The sequence below is a fragment of the Ambystoma mexicanum genome, chromosome 3p, assembly GCF_040938575.1.
Source record: "Ambystoma mexicanum isolate Mex_15411 chromosome 3p, UKY_AmexF1_1, whole genome shotgun sequence".
Lineage (NCBI taxonomy): Eukaryota > Metazoa > Chordata > Amphibia > Caudata > Ambystomatidae > Ambystoma > Ambystoma mexicanum.
In genome coordinates this window covers 1,258,786,386-1,258,805,941 of record NC_090925.1, presented here as the reverse complement: position 1 = coordinate 1,258,805,941, position 19,556 = coordinate 1,258,786,386, and the positions used below count along the sequence as shown (strand labels likewise).

At 45.0% G+C, this 19,556-nt stretch overlaps 1 protein-coding gene across 4 annotated transcripts in view; it reads left to right on the top strand.

Annotated features, from left to right (window-relative positions):
• The first annotated feature begins 16,251 nt into the window (after positions 1-16,251).
• Positions 16,252-19,556, top strand: part of LOC138581426 (butyrophilin subfamily 1 member A1-like) — a 366,089-nt gene continuing 362,784 nt past the window's right edge. The window contains exon 1 of one of the 4 annotated variants that reach the window (XM_069652748.1): positions 16,252-16,831. The gene's annotated coding sequence lies outside the window, so the exon portion shown is untranslated. The remainder of the gene's footprint in view (positions 16,832-19,556) is intronic. The other 3 variants (XM_069652746.1, XM_069652747.1, XM_069652745.1) reach the window with 3 other exon arrangements.

Below are 19,556 nucleotides of genomic sequence, written 5' to 3'. Positions count from 1 at the left end.
TGTTCTATTTCTTTTTTATAATTATCCAATTTGTTGTTAGTATCTTCCAGGATTGCCTGAAGTTCTGCTGCAGTTTTAAGTTTAGATAATTGTGAGGAGACTTCCCCAATTTCCTGATTAATTTGTGTAAGTGATTTTGACAGTTCTTCAATTGTCAATAGTATAAGATCCAGGGAGCACTTGTTCAATATTTGTTCCCAACGTTTTACAAATTTGTTATTGTCTTTACAAAGAGTAGGGCGTAGATATATCCGCAATCCTCTAGGAATTCTTTTTGCTTTAAAGTATTGTGCTAGGGTCGTAGCATGGAGTTTTTGGGAGATTTCTCTACGTATAAGCCTCTCTAGTCTTTGGATCAAATTCTGAGGATTGTCAATACTAGATGTTTCTTTGCTAGTATCCTTGATTAGGCCAAGTATTCTGGTTGCTTCTTCATCTGAAAAGGCTAGTGTGGTTGCAGATTTGTCAGTAAGTGTATTGATTTTAGAAAAAGACATAAGAATATCTAAACAGACTATCAAAACAGTGCGTCTCTCCATCTCTGCCTGCCACCCTCAATACACAGAGTAATGAAAAAAAATATTACTGCCCTTTCCTGTGACGCACACCCTGAGCACCTGATTGGACAATTCCCACAGTCCCATTGCCATTGGCCAGCATGGTGAGAAGCGCAGAATGTGGCACATGTGCTTCCCCAAGTACCGCGAGGGTCATGCCCCAGTAAAGCAGGAGCAGTCCTTCTTCCCTGTCCATCACTACCTCATTGGGTACTGGTAAATAGTCACACACGCATCCACCAATGGCATCCAAGGCGTTAGCATCTAACACTGTCACTTCTGTACAACACTTCATATGTACCGTTGCACATTAAGCCTCCAAGTGACATGTCATTGGAAAGCTTGCCCAGTAGAAAGTTCAGCAAAAGAATGCAAGATTTGTGCATCAACATTCTCCCACATGAGCACCCATAACCACAAAGTGGAGGCATGAAAACGTTTTCTGCAATATGTTTACAAATCTGTTGTAAGTGCCTGCATGCACGGTATCTGCCAGTGAGCATGCATAACGTTCTTAAAAAGGTTATTGTTTTTTTCTCCCATCCACTAACGTCAAGTGGCACTTCAATTGCATATGTTTGCCAGGTTTCCATTTACCCATATCACCCATTGTAATATCGAAACAGGAACTCTCTTCTTTCCTCCCGACAATACTACAAATTTGTTTCCCCACAAACGCATCTCCTGCATAAATTGTAAAAATATTGCACCAAAAGCAGCACTGAATGTATGGTACCAACCTAAAGCAACATCTGAAAAGCTCTCACAGCTGTGGATCTCTCTAGGCTAGACTATTGCAACAGCCTCTTTCTAAATCTGCCTGCTTGTACTCTCTGCCCTCTGCAACTCATTCAGAAGAACACTGCGCACCTTGTGCTTGGCCTCAAGCCCAGGGATCATATCTCTCTGGGACTGAAATGTCTACATTGGCTCCCAGTAGCTGCAAAGAATAAGGTCAAAACCCTCTGCATTATGCACAAGGCCTTCTGGGCACTGGGGCCTCATTACCTGCAACTCTCACTTCCTAAATATCTCTGCGCTGGAGCTCTTCCCTCATCTGCCTCCAACTCCCTCAGGGTCACTCGCTTCAGCAAGCAACCAGTTTGTGGTAGATCTCTTTCTTTGGCTGGGGCTTCCCTCTGCAACAGCCTCCCTGAAACTTGAGGAGAACCATTGCTGGTTCCAGATGCACCTCAAAACCTTTCTCTTTGCCTCTGCTTTTTCTACACTGATTACCTGGCCACTGTCTGATCTCGGGCCAGGGCAGCCTCCCCCCACCAGTCGCACCCCTGCACTGCCTTTCTGGCAAACCCTGCAATTGGGGACTGTTTTCTGTATCCCTAACAGTCACACCACCACCTGATGTCTGCACTTATTCTTGCACTTGCCACCATCAGGCCGTATTTTTACTTATTGTCATTGTTTCTTCTTCCCATGTACTGCACTTTCTCCTCCCCCTCCCCATGCACTTGGGCGATCTGAGTGACACCTGCCCTAGTAGGTTTGTTGTCTCTATCTCCCCTCTATACCCCCTCCCTTGCCTCGGCGCACCATCAAAAACTTGTGTATACAGTATAAATGGCATATCATACAATATCACATCACATGATATTATACACATATTGCATTCATAACAACAGGATGTCTGTCACTTCACCCAAAAAAATTATGCAGCACTGCACTTATTGTAAACTTATGAAAAATGATTGCATCAAAAAGCAACACTAAGTGTATGTTAGCAACTTCAAACAAGTACATGCATGCATACAAACAGGATGCATGCCGCTTAGCTTGCACACTTCCACCATAGTCTTCTGCATTTATCTGTACAAAGAGACCTTCTATCACAGTTTTTCCGTACACACCACAACCAGAAATCTTTTTGGAGCAATACCTTTGCCTCCACAGTCCCATTTCCATGGCTACCATCCTGAAAAGGTCTGGATGTGGCACGTTTAATCGTGAAACTACAGCGGAATCCGCAGAGTTATCGTGCTAGGACGGGTGGGGGTGGATGGGGAGAAGAACTGTGAAACAGGTTAGGGGATTGGGTCTTTATTGGTCCCTTGGAAAATATGTTTCTCTTTTGTTTGCCTCCTTACATTGTTACAGGATTGTCTTCAACACTTTTTGCACAGTGTAAAACAAAACAGCATTGCCAATGTTGGTTAAGAAAATGCCATTTGCATGGAACCAGTGCAGATTTCGCTCATTAATGAAATCATAGTCGGTGGAGAACATCCCAGCAGTGGACATTAATTGACACATGCTTCTGTTAATGAAACACCTTCCGACCTCTGAGTGGGGACAAATTAAACCGGCATGGTCCCATGCTCCTCTTGGTGGTATGCTTGAGAAAACCACCTTGGCATTGGGAAAAATCTGCATCACTTCTTCCTTCAACTTCTTTAGTTCGACGGAGCAAACGTCCACATGACATGTACACCAAATGTAGAGCTCCATAATGCAGTACGACAACGTCAACAGTACCGACCAAGGCCACACATCTGCAAAGGTCAACCATACCACCGAAACTGCCCTCATAGACAGTTCCCCAGAAAGCCTCCACTCCTTCCAATGCAAAATTAGCAGCCATGCCTCTTTGCGCGGCATACCTGTACAGATCTTGCACAAAGGTATCACCCACTATTAGGACTCTGCATCTCTCCATCACTGCCTACCACCTTCACTACACAGACTGATGGGGAAAAATAACACTGGCCCTTCCTGTGAGGCACACCCTCGACACCTGATTGGCTAATTCCCACAGTTCCATTTCCATGCGCACCATGCTTAAAATGGCAGGATGTGGCACTTGCGCTTTCCCAGCTACAGTGAGGGCCGCGCCCCAGTAAAGCAGGGACTGTCCTTCTTAACTTTCCACTCCAGTCATGCATCCAAGGCACCAGGCCCTCACCACAGAGAACACACCATAGTACACCCTATATTTAAATGCTCATGTCATGTGCAATTCACTCCCCATCTGCAATTGAGCCTGCCAGCTTTCACCCTGGCCACATATTTGCATGCATGGCTGCATAACGTTGCGTTGGGTGTTTGGAACGGTATGTAGGTGCCTGTGTACATTGGCCATATTTTAAATGTGTGCTGCTGAGCACTTCCTTTCATGCCTCAATATCTTAAAGCACTTCCTAAAGCAAGGGTCTTATAAGGGCCTAACCACAGTAAATGCAAATGGTCACATGTGGCTCCCTATTGTGTAACAGGTGCAATGATCAACACCATATGCCAATCTACGCATAGCAGGTCACTTCTGCTCTTCTACCAAGTATACAATGTCCTCCATAACCATTGTATAAAAGTCACCAACTTCAAATACATGCAGAGTTACAACGGCATGTCTGCATTATGTTGTGGTCGTTGTGGTGAAGGCCTAGGCTGTTGGGTGCATGGCCTACGTCCTACGGCCCTTGGCCAAACACCCAACAGTCTAGGCCTTCCCCACACCCACTACAACATAACAGAGCCATGCATGCAAACATGTAGCCAGGTTCCAGAATTCACAAAGGCAACATAGGCATCAGCACTTCTACCCAACTGCCGCCCCATAATACAGCGATACATGCAAACATGTTTCAGTTACCATAGTCCACAAACAGACCACAGTGTTTGGCACTGCTACCCACTTCCATACACAACGCATTGTATTAATGGCAATCAAACAACATAATCTTCACAACATTGGTCCTTCTCCACACGCTGTAGTACGTGCATAGAACCAATACTGCATAGTGCACAACAACACTTACTAATCTGCGCAATGCAGACTACCCAAGCACATATAAGGACCAGTTTAACCGTACCCTCTTCTATATGGACAGTATTCCAACACTGCACCCAGTAGACAGACTGCAGGATTGCTCACTGCAGCATCTCCACCCATACACCGACAACTGTAGGATGTTCTAACAATCACCACACCCATGCAACTACAATGTGTATAATGCAGCCAAACCAAGCACACAAATCAACAATGTGACACCTACTTGCAACCAGTGGACATACTTTTCCGTGCAAGGGCTCCAGCCATGCATCGAAGGGGCTACTGACTTACCACACACAACACACCATAGTACACGCTATGTTTAAATGTTCATGTCATGTGGAATACACTCCCCTTCTGCAATTGAGCCTGCCACCACTCATGCCATAACGAAGGCTGCCTACAATCACCACACAAGGTTGTTGCCTGTTGAGGTAACCACAAATTGGCGTAGTATGCACGGATACCGCTGGCACACCACTGTCTTCTTCTAATGAGATATATCAGATGAAGCACTTCTCACTCCCCCACCCTTTCCATCCCTTCTTTTTCCCACCACCACATGCCGTAAAGTATGTTTTCCAGGCCCTTTCGCCGACGTATTGTCCTCGGATACAACATGCCGTCATTATCGAAAACGTATGATGCACATCACGTTACTGCACACTGCAGGGCAATCACATTTTTGCCCACGCAGTGAACAGGGAAATGGGACTAATTTTAGTGGCCACACTGTTACGTACAAGAGCCCCAGCCATGCACACAATGCCTTAGGGGCTTGGCACACACACCACAACACTGTCCTCCGATACACCTACATGGCGGCGTTTCCCAAAATCTTTGACGCACAGCACGCTTCTCTCCAGCCAACCACCGGCCGCGTCCAATGTTCGCCGACATCACGGCGTACTGCAAGCCAATGACACTTGTGTCCGCGGAGCGAACAGGGAAATGGGTCAGCGGAGCCAGATATCACTAATTCTTTGAGACGTACATTTCAGTTCTTTGCAACAACAGTACTGGTTGGATTTCCACCAAACACACAAAAGCACGCTTTCTGAAACAAGCCCCCTCTCCTGCCGCAAATTTGGTGAAAATCCGTCCAGCCGTTTGCCCTGTAGCCATGCGCAAAGTTTTTCCCCATTCAGTCTATGTAAAAAAGAAACTTTTAGGAATGCCCCTGCTTGCCGGAACAATTCAGAGCGGGCCATATACATTTTTTTGCAAAGTTTTGTGAGGATTCCTCCAGGGGGAGCGAAGTTATAAGCCGCCGAAAAAGTGGTCTTCCTATGGGTTTAGCAACTTAACCATAACTACACGCCCGCTACCGCCGGCCATGTGATATATATATATATATATATATGTATATAATATATGTATATATATATATATATCTTCACAGAAAAAACCTTAGGTAAGGTGCAGTTAAGTTGCACAGATTTAACGCAGCAAAACCAAGGCCGTGTCTACTGTGGATATTCCCCCAATATGTTTCTTTTGGACCCCTTCGGCCAGAGCCACTATACATGTCTTTCAGGCACACCAGCCTGTGTCTGTGCCCAATGTATCTTTTAAAACACTACCTTCCTTTCCAGCTCGCTAGCCATGGTCTTCCCCCATGACCATTGGCCCTGATCTTCGGCCATGGCCCCTTTCCTCTGGTCCCTCTAGCCATGGCCTTCGGCACTCTACATATTGCTTCAATAGGTTTCCTGATTGGGCCCAATAGGTATGGCATTCGGTGGTGGCCACACCACTAGGTTTCTTTTGGACACACTAGCCACAGCGTTCATCCATGGCCAATGTCCTGGGCCTTTTGCCATGGCCCCTTCACATATTGCCCAGTAGACATTGTTGGGACCAACTAGTCATGGCCTTTGGCCATGGCCTGTGGCTACGACCTTCTACTTTTTACCCTTTCCATTTTGCACCATTCGTTTCCTTAAAGTAACCTAGTAGACATAGCATTCGCCACACCCATCACCCCCCACCGTACTGTAGCTGTAAAATTCCACGTTTTTTTAATTAATCAAAACTTTTTAAATATCTCTTTTTTTCTTAAGACCGTTTCCCATAACTGCAGTTAGTATACCTCTGATAATAGCAATTGACTACAAAATAACCCAGGTTATCTATAAAAAGCATGCAAAATCCAAGACTCTTCCCTGGCCTCCTAGACACTCACCAAGTGCCTCCCTCCTCTTGCCATGCTCTCCCACACCCCTCATGTCCTTTTTCTCTCACTAGCCCTCTCCCATTCCCCCAACACTCGTTGTTTAGTTTGACACACTTTCATTCGCGATCACGTTTTCTATTATAACAGTGGTTATTTTATGGAATATTTGCGGTTATGATAAAACGTTCAAGCTCTGAACTTTCTTCCCCCCACTCTGCAATTTTACATTGTGTTCTCTTTCCCCCTCCCCATATCAAGCCGGATGCCATTTCATCCTTTTTTCCCCTCCCCCAAATGTCATTTTTTCCACTTTTCATTATCAGCTAACCAAGGTTATACCCATTATGACTGCGGTTATCTCTCGCATAGAGCAACAATGAAAATGGCGTTCTTTTCATTTCTGAAAAGCCTCACTTAAGCATTGTGGGACACATATATAGCTATATCTTTTTAGAAGGGGTACCCCCTTTGCCATCAAATAATTTAACAACTACTGAACGCAATAACCCCAGACTCATCCCGGAAATCAAGTCAACGATTCGCACCCAAGTTGTTTCGTACCTGGTCCAATTCCATCCAGCAGTTTTTGCTGTGTGCTGCGCAGACATTTGGACTTTTTCTCTATGGGGAAATATATGGGATTAGGCCGAAAACAGAGTTTTGTTGCTTTCATAATAACCTTTTTCATGTTCTAATGAATCTTTCTCAGAATAACTTTTTGTTTGCAAAATATCAGCCAAATCCGTCATGCAAGTCAAAAGTTATTAGCAATTAAATTTTCGGGTTTCCTACAGAACTTGATACTCAGCTTAACTATAGTATGGCGACTTTGGTACCATAATATATTTATATCAAGAAGTCTTATCTGAGATGCTCTCAACAGCAACCAAGTTAAATGGCACAATCCTGCCAAACACGGGTGCCAGCAGCAACGTGATTGGTTAACTCAGGTGTATGTCTTAAAAAAAAGAAAAGAAGGACAAAACTCCCACCGAGGCTGGCGGCACTCTAAAGATACTCCAGGGCTGCGATTGCCTTTAATATTACCTTAAATCCACGGTACAAGAAAGAAGTCTCACAGCAATGGTTGTCAGAGAGTTCAGGGATAATGGCGTGTCTCCACAAATGTAGTGGCAGAGAAAGCAATAAATGGGCTACTTTGGGTCCCCTATGTAATGCATCAGCCGTGGAGGGTTTGGCTCCGATGGAGATACACCTAATATGGAGGCAGGCATTCCAAATCAGTGGTCTATGCCTTTTCCAAAAAGGCAGCTGGAACGAATTTACGTTACACGGACCGTTACCCCGATGCATTGTATTGTTTTTCCTAAACTGCTAACGCTAACGTACTTGTGATCTAGTGACTCGCGCTCTGCTTTTTTTTCTTCTTTTGCTGTTATTTTGCTGCCTGTTTTTTCCTGACACATTCGGTTGCTACCCTTTTGCAGGTATTTCTTTCGTAGGTCTGCAATCTTACAGTGCACAGAGGTGGGTATTAGTACTTTGTTTCTCGCCTTGCTTAGCATCCTATCTTCTTTCGTTCTGTCTTTGATGGTCTATTCTTTTCTCTAAGATTCTACTGATACCATAACGTAACACCCGTTCTTGGTGTTTTTTCTCTGCCTCTTCTCCATATCTCTAAGGTTCACATGTGAGACCGTAAAACAATTCCTACCATGGTCTAGCACCGCGTGGGCAACCATGCACCACTCTTAGACAATCTTAGACAATCTCCTAGGTGGGTGTGGATCACTATACCCCCTGCTTTCGTATCTCAGGGCCTATGTGCACTGTGTTACTCCTAGATTACTTACTCCTATGCTATGCAACATACTCCTATCTTACTCCTATGGACACAATAACATAAGACACAAAGAAAACACATGAATCGATTCAATTATAACAATAGAATACATTTATTCATGCACAGCAAGGCATGATGCAAGCAACAATGTAATTCAAATATCGAATTTGCACCTTTGTACTTTTGGTGCAAATCTAACATGGAAATCTACAATGCAGTGTAATAACTAGAAGCCTTACAGGCTTCTAATGCAAGCCTGTGATTAGCTGGATCTATCGTGTCTAATGCAATATACATATGGCAAGTGCCAGCATTCAGCATTCCTCTCCATTCCACACCATACTTCACTCTCTCTATCTCTCTCAGACAATCCCTGTCTGATTTCCACTTTCCCAACCCAAAGCTCTTTGTGAGTGTCTGTTCAAATCAATCAATTTAGGCCATGAACCATACTTCCCATTTGAATGTGTCCCATCTCTCCCCTCTCCAATCTAACCAAGTCTGGTCACTCGGACTGCCCCAAGCCAAGGTTTATCGATCTCTGCCAAGCTGGTCTGCCAAGGCTTCATCAATCCCCCACCAAATGTCTCTCAATCTCATGCCAACCAGACGTCTCTCTCTCATCAAACGTGAACTCCATCTACATCTACATCTCCAACAACTAGCACCATCAACTCCCCTCTCCCCTGGTTATACTGTGAAATGATGTATAAAAATCCCTATGGTTACATTTGTTCTCTAAGCTAAAATACCCCTCTGTCTCCGTCAGCATTTCTAAATATGAGCAATGCCTGAAAATATGTGTTTGCATGTACTTTTACTCCGTGTTCTGGTCGTGTTCTTTGTCAATGTGACATTTTGGTCTATCTATATCATGGCCTTCTTCTTTCTGCCTGCAATACACCATCTACCATCTATTCTTCCATTCACAAACCATGAAATCCCTCTCTTACATGTCTCTCCTTGTAAAAGCACACTCTCCCTCTCACCATGCAAAAACACTCCCTGCTGCTCATGGCGCTGCCTCCCAGCTTTTCTCTCTCTGAGAACACCAGCCCAAGGCTGATTATGCCTCCTTCTCCATCTCTACTCGGACAAGGTTCATCTGTGCCTGCCAGGAAACTGTTTACATTCCTTTCTTCACACTGTACCATAACATTTCGCAGTGCCGCAGCGCTTCTTTGTGTCTCCATCCAGAAATGGCTTTATAATGCCAGCTACATGCTTTCTAGCGTTTACTCTTTCTCTCGCAAACCCAAGCGCTATCTATATGCTCAAAGCATATTCTAAGTGAAATGCATACATGTCTCTCTACATACATACATAACATATCTCTACATGTGTCTCTCCATAACATATCTCTACATGTATAACGTGTCTCTAAATGGATCTGCATGGCAACAGGCCTCATTCTATAAGCAAATGCAAATGCTACATATATGTAGCAGAATAATGTGAATAGTGTAATGTTACTAGTCAGTACTAATCAGAATGCATGATGGATAACTAAACAGATAACTGGATTCCTAAAGGGGTAATGATGAGTAATGGTTCTGTAATGATAACAAATCCGGCCTCTCCATTCTATCCGGTTCTACACACAGCGACATCCGTACTGATATTCTTTGTATCTCCTATGTTTCCCACTTACCTTTGCCTTCTGTGCTAGCTGTACCGCCGCCTCTTGTTTCCAGCGGCGCTAACGTTCCCTGGGCTTGCAGTTCTGTGGCCTCGGGGGTTCAGTGACACTGCCATCTTCGGTACTCTTCAGCTTGGTGGCTTCCTATAATCTGCAGTGTTGCTGCTTTCTGGGTACTGCTACGCAACCGCTTCTTGTGCTCCAGGGCCACAGCTACTTCATTGGAGGAAAGACTGGGTTGATCCTGCTACCCAGTCATCTAATAAAAACTTTGGACTAACTGGTACTTTTACCATTCACTTCAGAGGACTATACAACCGGAGCCAAACGTTCGCCATAATAAGCATACTACCAACTCAACTCGGGTTTTTTCAGCCAGTCGGCTTTTTCCCTGAGATTGGGAGCTTGCTCCTCAGGGTGCTCCCAGGACTAGGTTACCTTCCAGTCACAGTGGCCACCGGGGAGCCTTGCCCCTATTTACATCGAAAAAAAAAGAAAAGAAGGAGAAGGAACTAAGAAGACCCAGAAGAAAGAAAGAGGTAGAACCTCCTGAAGACTCCTTGGAAAACACAGGTGAGGAGAAGTTGAGGGAAGGGAACGTCAAGCTTGACACCCTAGTTCTTGAAATGGGATATTGCTTGTCCAGTGAAGACATACAGGGAATGGGGAAGCAAATAGTGAATGGCAGGAAAGCTAGTCAGAATTCACATTTGAGGCAAATCAAAGGGAATACAAAATTGAAGACTGGACTACAGAAATAACAAACATGACAAATGAATAGAAATCAGAACAATTTTTAGTGATATGTTTGCAAAAACAGCAAGCAGGATAACTGTAGAACAGAGTGTGTAGGTGTGCACGTATATACACAGCAGAGATACCAAAGAAGTAGTGTAGTGTGCCAAGTCTATTTACAATACAAAGTGAATGTTCAAGGTTTGTCCATTCTAGCATCTGCAGTACAAAAGGTTTTCAATCGTTTTCCTTTCTGTATTTATGAACACTTTGTACATGCATGACTTGTACTGAACTGAAGAGTTTCTCTTTACGCACAGTGTATCTCTTTTTGGGGCAGCTGTCCTGCAGACTTGTATGCGGCAACAGAGCTCTCTTTCTTTGTTCTTCGAAACAGCCTGGAGCGAAACAAGCAGGCTGCTAGGGATTTCGTAAATAATGCAACTCGGTGAATGGCATAGGACTTCAAGGTACTGACAAATGTAGGTGGCCTTTCAAATTAAGCTGAGATGAGATTGTAATTATGTTTCAATAAACAGGAGCTAAAGGAGCTACCAGTGGAGAACAAGGAGCTAGTAAACAACGTTCCACAAACCTAACTGTCACATGAGATGCTACATTTTGGTTGTGTTCATCATTTATGATCCTTTATTCTTTAAAAGTCTTATAGATGTGTCCTAATGTTTACTTATATATTGTCCCAAATTATATTGTCAAATTCACACAGGTATGTTTGTTTGGCATCCGTTGGCCTGGAGGGCCAAATGTAGCTCGAGGTAGCTGCTGATGCCAAGCTAACCAGGCTCTTCTAGGATACAAGCATGAGCTAAATAGCTCCCAGCTCCCCTAAATCTCGATCCCTGAGCTCTCTTTTGTAGGGTTAAACAAAAAATGACACTTTTTGCACAACTTGTAGGACTCCAGCACTAGTCTCCGACCTCTCAAAACCATTGGAGCAACGCCGGCCTGAGTACTGATGAGCTTTATGATTTCAGGAAGCAATGTACAACAACCCAATGCAACAGCAGAGTGAACATATTCACAACATAGTTACACTTAAAAGGGTCACCCAAGGATTAATACACACTGAACAGATAAAAACTTCAGGGGAACTGTCTGAAACAACCAAAACAGTGTCCATAACATTAGAAACAGGGGCATACATACATTCATTGGCAAAAGGGAGGGACCTGCTCTTAAACTAAATCCTCGAAATACATCACACAATGGAATTCAATGGGAAAGTGAGCGCAGCACCACCTGTTAATGGCTGCACCATGGTTAAGCAAAGCACATAACTCAAAGCATATGCAATGCACATGGAAGAAAGGGGGAAATGCGAGGGGTAGGCTACGCAAGGTGGCTGGCAACCCAGAGGGGCTGCAAAGAGCAGAGACTGCCCCGGAACTAGAAACCACTCAAATATATTTTGCTTGGAGCAGCTGCCACGTGTATCTGGGGAGGCTGACATGAAGTCCAGGGACCATCAGACCTGTGGTCCCAGCAATGACAGGGTGGAGAGCAGCAAGGTAGCATACCAGAGGTCTCTAGGGGCCATCAGCTGTTCAGACAGACCTCCAACAGCATGGAGGACAGGGCTCATGTAGGTCTGTCAACAGCAGGGGGACAGGCCTACCGCAGGTCTAATAGCAGAATACACGCTGGCAGAGTCTCCCTAGGGAAAAAGCCACACCCAAGTCCAGGGTCTTGGGCTAAAATAACCAACGGACGGTCCAAGTGGATTTTATGGTTATGATTAGGGTATTTATTGAGCATGGACTTAGCTTCGAGAAGCAATGGAACTCTTTACTATTATAGGGGGAAGCACATGGTGAGGGGAGCAAAGAAACAAGGAAGTGGGAAGCTAGTAGGGCAGGGGGAAGGAGGGCAATTTATCAGCAAGGTATCTACAAGCGACCAGGGAAGAAACAGTGGGGGGTCAAATCATGCAGACTCAGGTAGGAGGGGAGTGGAGGGTGTGTGGATCTAGGTGTCAGGGGGGAGCCATTCCTTGAGGATGAGAGTATTGAGCTCCTTCCTGAACTGTAGAAGCGAGGGGGCGAGTCTGATGTTAACAGGGAGGTAGTTCCAAAGTCTTTGGGCGTAGACATAGAAGTCCTGTCTTCTGGTTCTTTCCTTCCTGCACCCGCCGAGTTCAAGTCTGCCCATGTCCTTATTTCTGGTCGCTCTTAGGCCTCCGGAGATGCTCAGTGAACTTCTCAGTGAGGTAGCTTGGGGGCCTCAGGATAACAGCCTTGTAGATGATGCAGCAGCATTTGAAGATGATATGGGCTTACAGCGGGATGCAGTGCAGTTTGATGAGGGTCTGGGTGATGTGGTCTTATCTTCAGAGTCCTTTAATGATTCATGCTGCAGCATGCAGGACACATCTCAGGGGTGCCAGGGAAGCTACTGAAAGGGCTTCCAAAAGGGCATAGCACCCATCCAGGTTGGAGAGGACCACACTTTGGGCAGCAGATCCGCAGTTGTTTTCTGGTATGAAGGGCTTGATTTTCCGCAGGAGAGAAAGTTGGTGCAAAGCTGTTTGTTTCTTCCTTGCTGTGTGCTGTTTGAAGGAGAGGTGGCTATCGATGTCGTACCCCAGGAACTTGGCGCAGGTGGCCAGATGGTGTGTGAAGCCCTCAAGGTGCATAGCAGAATGCCATGTCTGGGGTCAGGGTGTTCAGTGTTGTTGGTCAGGAGTAGGAATTCAGTTTGGAGGGGTTGAGTTTCAGCTAAGCAGTGGACATCCATGATTTCTGACCCTTTCATGTAAATTGGAATGGGCGTGAGAAGATGGCCATCAAAGATGCTCTTTTTTCCCCTTCTTTGGGTGTCCTCGTGCAGAGATGTGTTTTCCTGGAGTGAATGGATGCCCCTGGGCGCCCCATTATTTGAACAAAAATATATTTTTTTAACTTCAGGGCACTTTGTACAATTTGTGAGTGGCAAGTAAATCGAAGGATTTGTCTGGGTGTAGTCAACTTCATAATAAGGCTGTATTTATAGCTTGCTGTTATTTTATTTATACCTTGCCAACATTACTTATGATGATGGAAAAGGTGGATCTACTGTTCGAGCATGCCACTGGTTGCTGGGCAGCTGTTACCCTGAGGTCCCCAGGTTACCTCACTTAGAAACTACCCCTCTCCAGAGGCCTTTGATCCACTAGAACTGCAGACATGTGCAGACTTGAACTCCACCTGTGCAGGAAGGAAAGTATCAGAAGATAGCCCTTCTCTGTTTTTGCTCCAAGACTCTGGAACCTCCTCCCACTCACCAGCAGACTTTACCCGTCACTTCTACAGTCCAGGAAGTAGATCAAGACGCTCCTCTTCAAGGAATGGCTCCTCTACTCCCCACCCTACCTGAGAATGGGTAATCTGTGCCCCACTGTTTCTTCACCTGGTTACTTGTAGATCTCTTGCTGACATATTGCCTGCCCTCCCCCTTCTTTGTTGTTAGCTCTCTTTTCCCATGTTTGTCTGCTCCCCTCACCAGGTTCTTCCACCTATGATTGCAAAGTGCTCTGTTGCTTCCGGAAGATAGATCCACGCACAATAAATAGCCTAATAATAAAAAAATGTTTTTTTCTGTTTTATTAAACATTCTACAGTAGTGATGCGATCTGTTACTAAACATGATTAGTTCCCATTCTCAAAATGAGGGGAAATTCACATGTTACCAGCAACCTGGTGGAATTCTTGTAATTGCACTGATTTCAAGAATTACCGCATCTGATTACAGGAATTATCACATGTGGTAACAGTTATTTCCACATGTGGTAATAATATGAAAACATATGCCAAAATAATAATGGCGGCCAAAGGGGTGTGCATAGGTTTGCATTTCAGAGGTTAGGACACAATATGCTGAAAGCAAATGCCTACATGATGTACTTGTCTCTAACACAAAGCACAGAGATTTCTTGAATATTGCTGACATGTCACAGCTTGCTCAGTGAAAAGATGTGGGTTCTTCACTGAAGTACCAGGCTGGAAACCACAGGTAAGTAACTTGTATGTTTATTCCATCTTGCTGTGCACCAGTAGTTTAAGTGGACGACATACATGCCCAAGACACCGAGCACAGAAACACTGGCCCATCCATCCATACATCAAGCCAGCTTCCACCAACTGCCTCTCACCGAACACTCGCCCACTCAATCAGCACACAGCATTCCATAGAACATTCTACTTACCAGCTTTCAATGACATAATGTACAGTTTAGCCGATTACTACATCTCTCCCATGATTCACCAAACAGCACCACCACACACAACATCTATCCTTGGAACATTTCAACCACCAGCTTCCAATGACGTAATGTGCAATCCAGCACATTACTACATCTCAAGCGCCTCAATGCCTTTGGGCTGCAGTGCGCTCTACAAATGTAAAAAATAAAAAAAAATCTCTCCCTCGGTCCACTAAACACCACACACACACACACACACACCTTACAACATTTATACCTTGGCTCAATGAATTGTTGAGAACAACCAGCATTTTAAGAACAACCACCAACAATAGGTATGGATTGGATGGAACAATCATAACCTGAAGCATTGCATGTGGAAGACACCACAACGTGCAGATGATCCACAGCGGAAAATACCATACTCTCGAAATGGATGGAAAAGATACAAGAACCCAACCACCGACGACTGTAACCAACAGTCAAATGAACACAAACTTGATTGTAACCGACCATCAACCATGCACGCTTCTCCCCCCACCCCGCGAATGTAAACAGTCTATGACACACCGTCTACCAAGAACCTCACATGGCAGCCACAGTTTTATTTTATTTTTAACTTTCTTGTCCCCCGCTTACCACAATGGTAAGGGGGGGGGACACCCTCGCAACCCTGAATCCTGTTACTGTGCCCAAGGAGAGCGTGGGACACCCCCGCAACCGCCGCTCTGTTTGGGCGCAGTAATGGGAGTCGGCAAAAGGAAATGCAGCAAAGTCGCCGTAAATGCTTGGTCGCAGTTATGTGGTCGACATTTTGGTACATTTCCATAGAAATGTACAGTCCAGCACATTGCTACATCCCTCCCATGTGCACCAAACACACCTTACAACATCTATCCGTGGAACATTCCACACACCAGCTTCCAATGACGTAATGTACAGTGCTGCACATTACAACATCCAGCACTGCAACTTCATTTTCTCTGAAAGGTTTCTTGGGAGAGTGGTTTTAAAGAATTGTGGTTGTAAACATAAAAGGGCCACACTGAAGTACTTTATGAATTTTTATTCATTTGTATTCTTTATTTAATGAGCCACGCAATTGGGACAAATAACCAACCACCCATTAGAACTAAGCTTCCATGCATGATCCAGTTCTATAATTGTGTAGTCCTGTTTTTTTCTCGTTATTGCAAAATTCATAATTAGAACTGGTTATTTATAACACGCTTATTACCCAGAGGATCGCGGCATCGAACCTGGTTACTAGGCGTGGTCTGGCTTTCATGGCGAGCGCGTTGCCCCGGAGCTATCATCCCGAGACATCTCTAATCATAACAAGAGTAGTGCGGTATCTGTAGAGCTTCTCTCGGCACTATAAGCGGGTAACAGATGCGCATTAATCGCAGCAGCCAGCAGATAGACACATCGCACTTCTCTCGCTTCAAAAGAGCGCCAACGATGATGCCATCTCCTCTCCCTCCATTGTAATTTCCTGTGGGCACACGCCCTCTTCCTCACCTCCCTCCCCCTTCACTTAGTGTAGTGCCGAGCAGGGATCCATGTGTAGGGTTGGCATAGAAACTCCCCCAAACGATAGAAACTCCCCCAAACGAGACGGTGTTGTATGCTATCCTCCCTCCAATGGTAGCTTGTGGGAGGCAGTGTTCGGCATCTACAGCGCGCGAGAAACGTTCGGCCTCACACGACGCTCAATAACTTTGCAGCGTGAGTTGGCAGCTCTGAGGGGAGGTAAGAGGAAGAGGAAGGCGTCGACACCAAGAGAGCAAAGCCAGCGAGCAAGGAAGCGCTCATTGGACCCAGCGAAGTACGGACAGGGGTCTGTGTCATGATGTGTCAATGCACTTACTAACTTGCCCAACGCAGGATACCCGCAGTAACTAACCACAAACCAGCGCCCAGAGGACCGCACCGTCGGTAGGTACTGTGTGTGGCTGGGGTGAGCGGAGTGAACAGGAAGTGGATGCGGTTTCTGTGCCCTGCCAGTTAGGGATTGTGATTGATGTGGGCCAGTGGGCAACATGCAGTACCTTAAGTGGCACTGCAAAACGAGCCGGGCTCATCAAGGGGGCGTGGCCTAACGGCGCGAGTCACCTGCTGGCTCACAGGCCACGCCCCTTGTCGGCCCCGGCTCGTTGGGCTACAGGCGCCCCGACAGGCAGCATCTTGTAGAGAGCAGCACCCTCTACCCAATAGGGAGAGGGTGCTGATCTCGCATTTATTTCCTATAGGCTTGCCTGGCAGGGGACAGCGCCTAGTTTTTTCACTGCCCCTCGAGGCAGCGTCATCATTAAGGCTGAAAGGGTGAGGCCGCTGAAAGCTGCTGCCTTTTTCCTACAGACTGAAACTCCCCCGGGGAATGCGTGGGAGCTTCAGGATTTAGAAAACAAGGCCTCTGCTTCCAGCTTTCATGGTTCTCTCCATAATGGTGGCGTTGCCCCACAGGAATTTTTTGCTTGAAGGGATGCCTTGCAGGTGCGGCGCCACCATTATGGATGAAAGGCATTTTTTTCTGAAATGAAGCTCTCGCACATGAGCAAGAGCTTCGGACGTTAGAAAAAAATCCTTGTCACGCGGGGTCCCGCCTCCAAACGAGATTTCAGAGCCTGCTGGGGCTAGGCCCACTTAAAGCCCTGCCAATGACACCCATTACAGCGCAGAGCCTGTGCACAGTTGCCAACATTTTGTGACCAAAACTAGGTTGGATTTTTCAATTTTCAAAAATAGTAATCAGCAGAATGAGGACATCGAAGGAAATGACGTCACACATGTGACCAGGATCAGAGCACAAGAAATGTTTAGCTTACTCAGGTTTTCTGACCCATCTTGAGAAATCACATAACCAAGTGAGTGACCGGTGAAGACTGTGGTCAGCGTTTTTAGTTTTGGGTGTTTGGGTGGAGTGGCGGCCGGTGAACTTTTTACCTGATGTGGCGTAAATGTTTGTCTCAAATATGCGGGAGCCATCAAGTATACCGAGGGAGCACGAACCAACCAAATGGGTATGGAGGGGATTCTCTCACCTGAAAAAAAAAAAGTTTAAAACAAATTGTTTTCTTATACATATAGTCACATACTTTGTATTCATACCACATACATCATTGCATCAAGAAACAGTACATCACACACAATGTAACATTAGTTAAATCATTAAGAATCCACATAGCATAACCACATATTAAATTACAATCATTCCCAGCTAAAATGTAGCTCCAGCACTTTCATATTTTTTATTTTTATTTTTTATTTTTTTTATTTTTTTTACTTGAATTTAATCGAAAAGATTTTAACGATTTTTACAAGAACTTTCTTTCTTCTTCAGATGCGCCTCAGCGCTCTAATGCTGTGTTTGTGGAGAGAAAAGTCTCGAGTTAGAGTCATCTGATCCTTATATCTTTAGATTGTGTACCCTCTTATCTGTTTACCGATAGAGAAAGGTGGGTTGGAGATGTTGATATCACAGTCCCCTCTAAAGCAGATATGTTGGTCGGTGAGTTGGCGATCATTTCAAAAGCTAGCTCTATTAATTTCACCGTTGCAATGGTCCATCTCGTTGTCTCTCCTGAGATTAACCTGTTCCACACCGCCTCTTCATCTAGCGTAATCGCCCCTTGCAAGCAGGATTGAAGATATTTATCTCTGTTTATCCGTGTCTTCGGGCATCTTAGGACTAGATGTTTCAGTGTTTTCACTTCCTTTTTAGCTTTACATAATCGACATCCATTGTCCATCTTCGGTGTACGAATTGCTAAGATTTGGTGGGTCATCAGGAGGTTTAGTCTGGCTTTCAAAAATGTTCCTCGCATCTTTTTATTCGGGAATTTCGTACAGTAATTTAATGGCGTTTTCGTTTTATTGAACGTCGGAGGGAGATGTGTAAGTAGCTTGTGGGGCCTCGCAGTATCAATTGTCCGAATCCAATCCATAAGTTCGATTTTAGTTTTTACTCGGTCCGGATTTGTTTTTAGATCTTCTTCAGAACATGATGTTTCCTTCAGAGTTTCTTGGATTGTTGTCGCCCAATTGTTGAGTGCCTTACAGGTACCGTTTTTGAGTTCTTCTGCGATCACAGCATATATTGGTAACGAGTCAGCCATTATGATTTTTCTGTAGAATCTCATCTTGCTCTGTTCAACCGAAGAAGCGAGAGAGACCAGGCCTAGTTCCCTTCTTATTGCTGGCATGGAGGTCGTTTTAGGTAGACCTAGTACTGACTTCCACACATGGCCCTCCAGTTTTTGCCATATAGATTTCGGCATGTTGAAAGAAGCTTCCATTCCATATATAATAGATGGCACCACCTTAGCCTTGTAAAACTTTATCGCTGATTTAACGATGGAGAATTGCCCAAATTTTTTATCGACCAGTCTTGTTTGGGCTGTGAGTCTTTTAACTTTGTCCCATAGTTGATCTTGCATAGCTTTGTCTACAGATGACCCGTCCATGGTCACCCCTAGATATTTAAACTTGTCGACTACTTCCAACTTTGAGTCCTCCAAGTGCCATGTCAGCTGCTTCGACCTCTTCTTTGCCGTTTTCTCAAAAACCAACACTTTTGTTTTTGTTGTGTTGATTTCCAAGTTGTTTGTTCTCATATAACTTGCCAAGTTTGTCAATTTTCGTCGAAGGCCAGTAGTAGTTT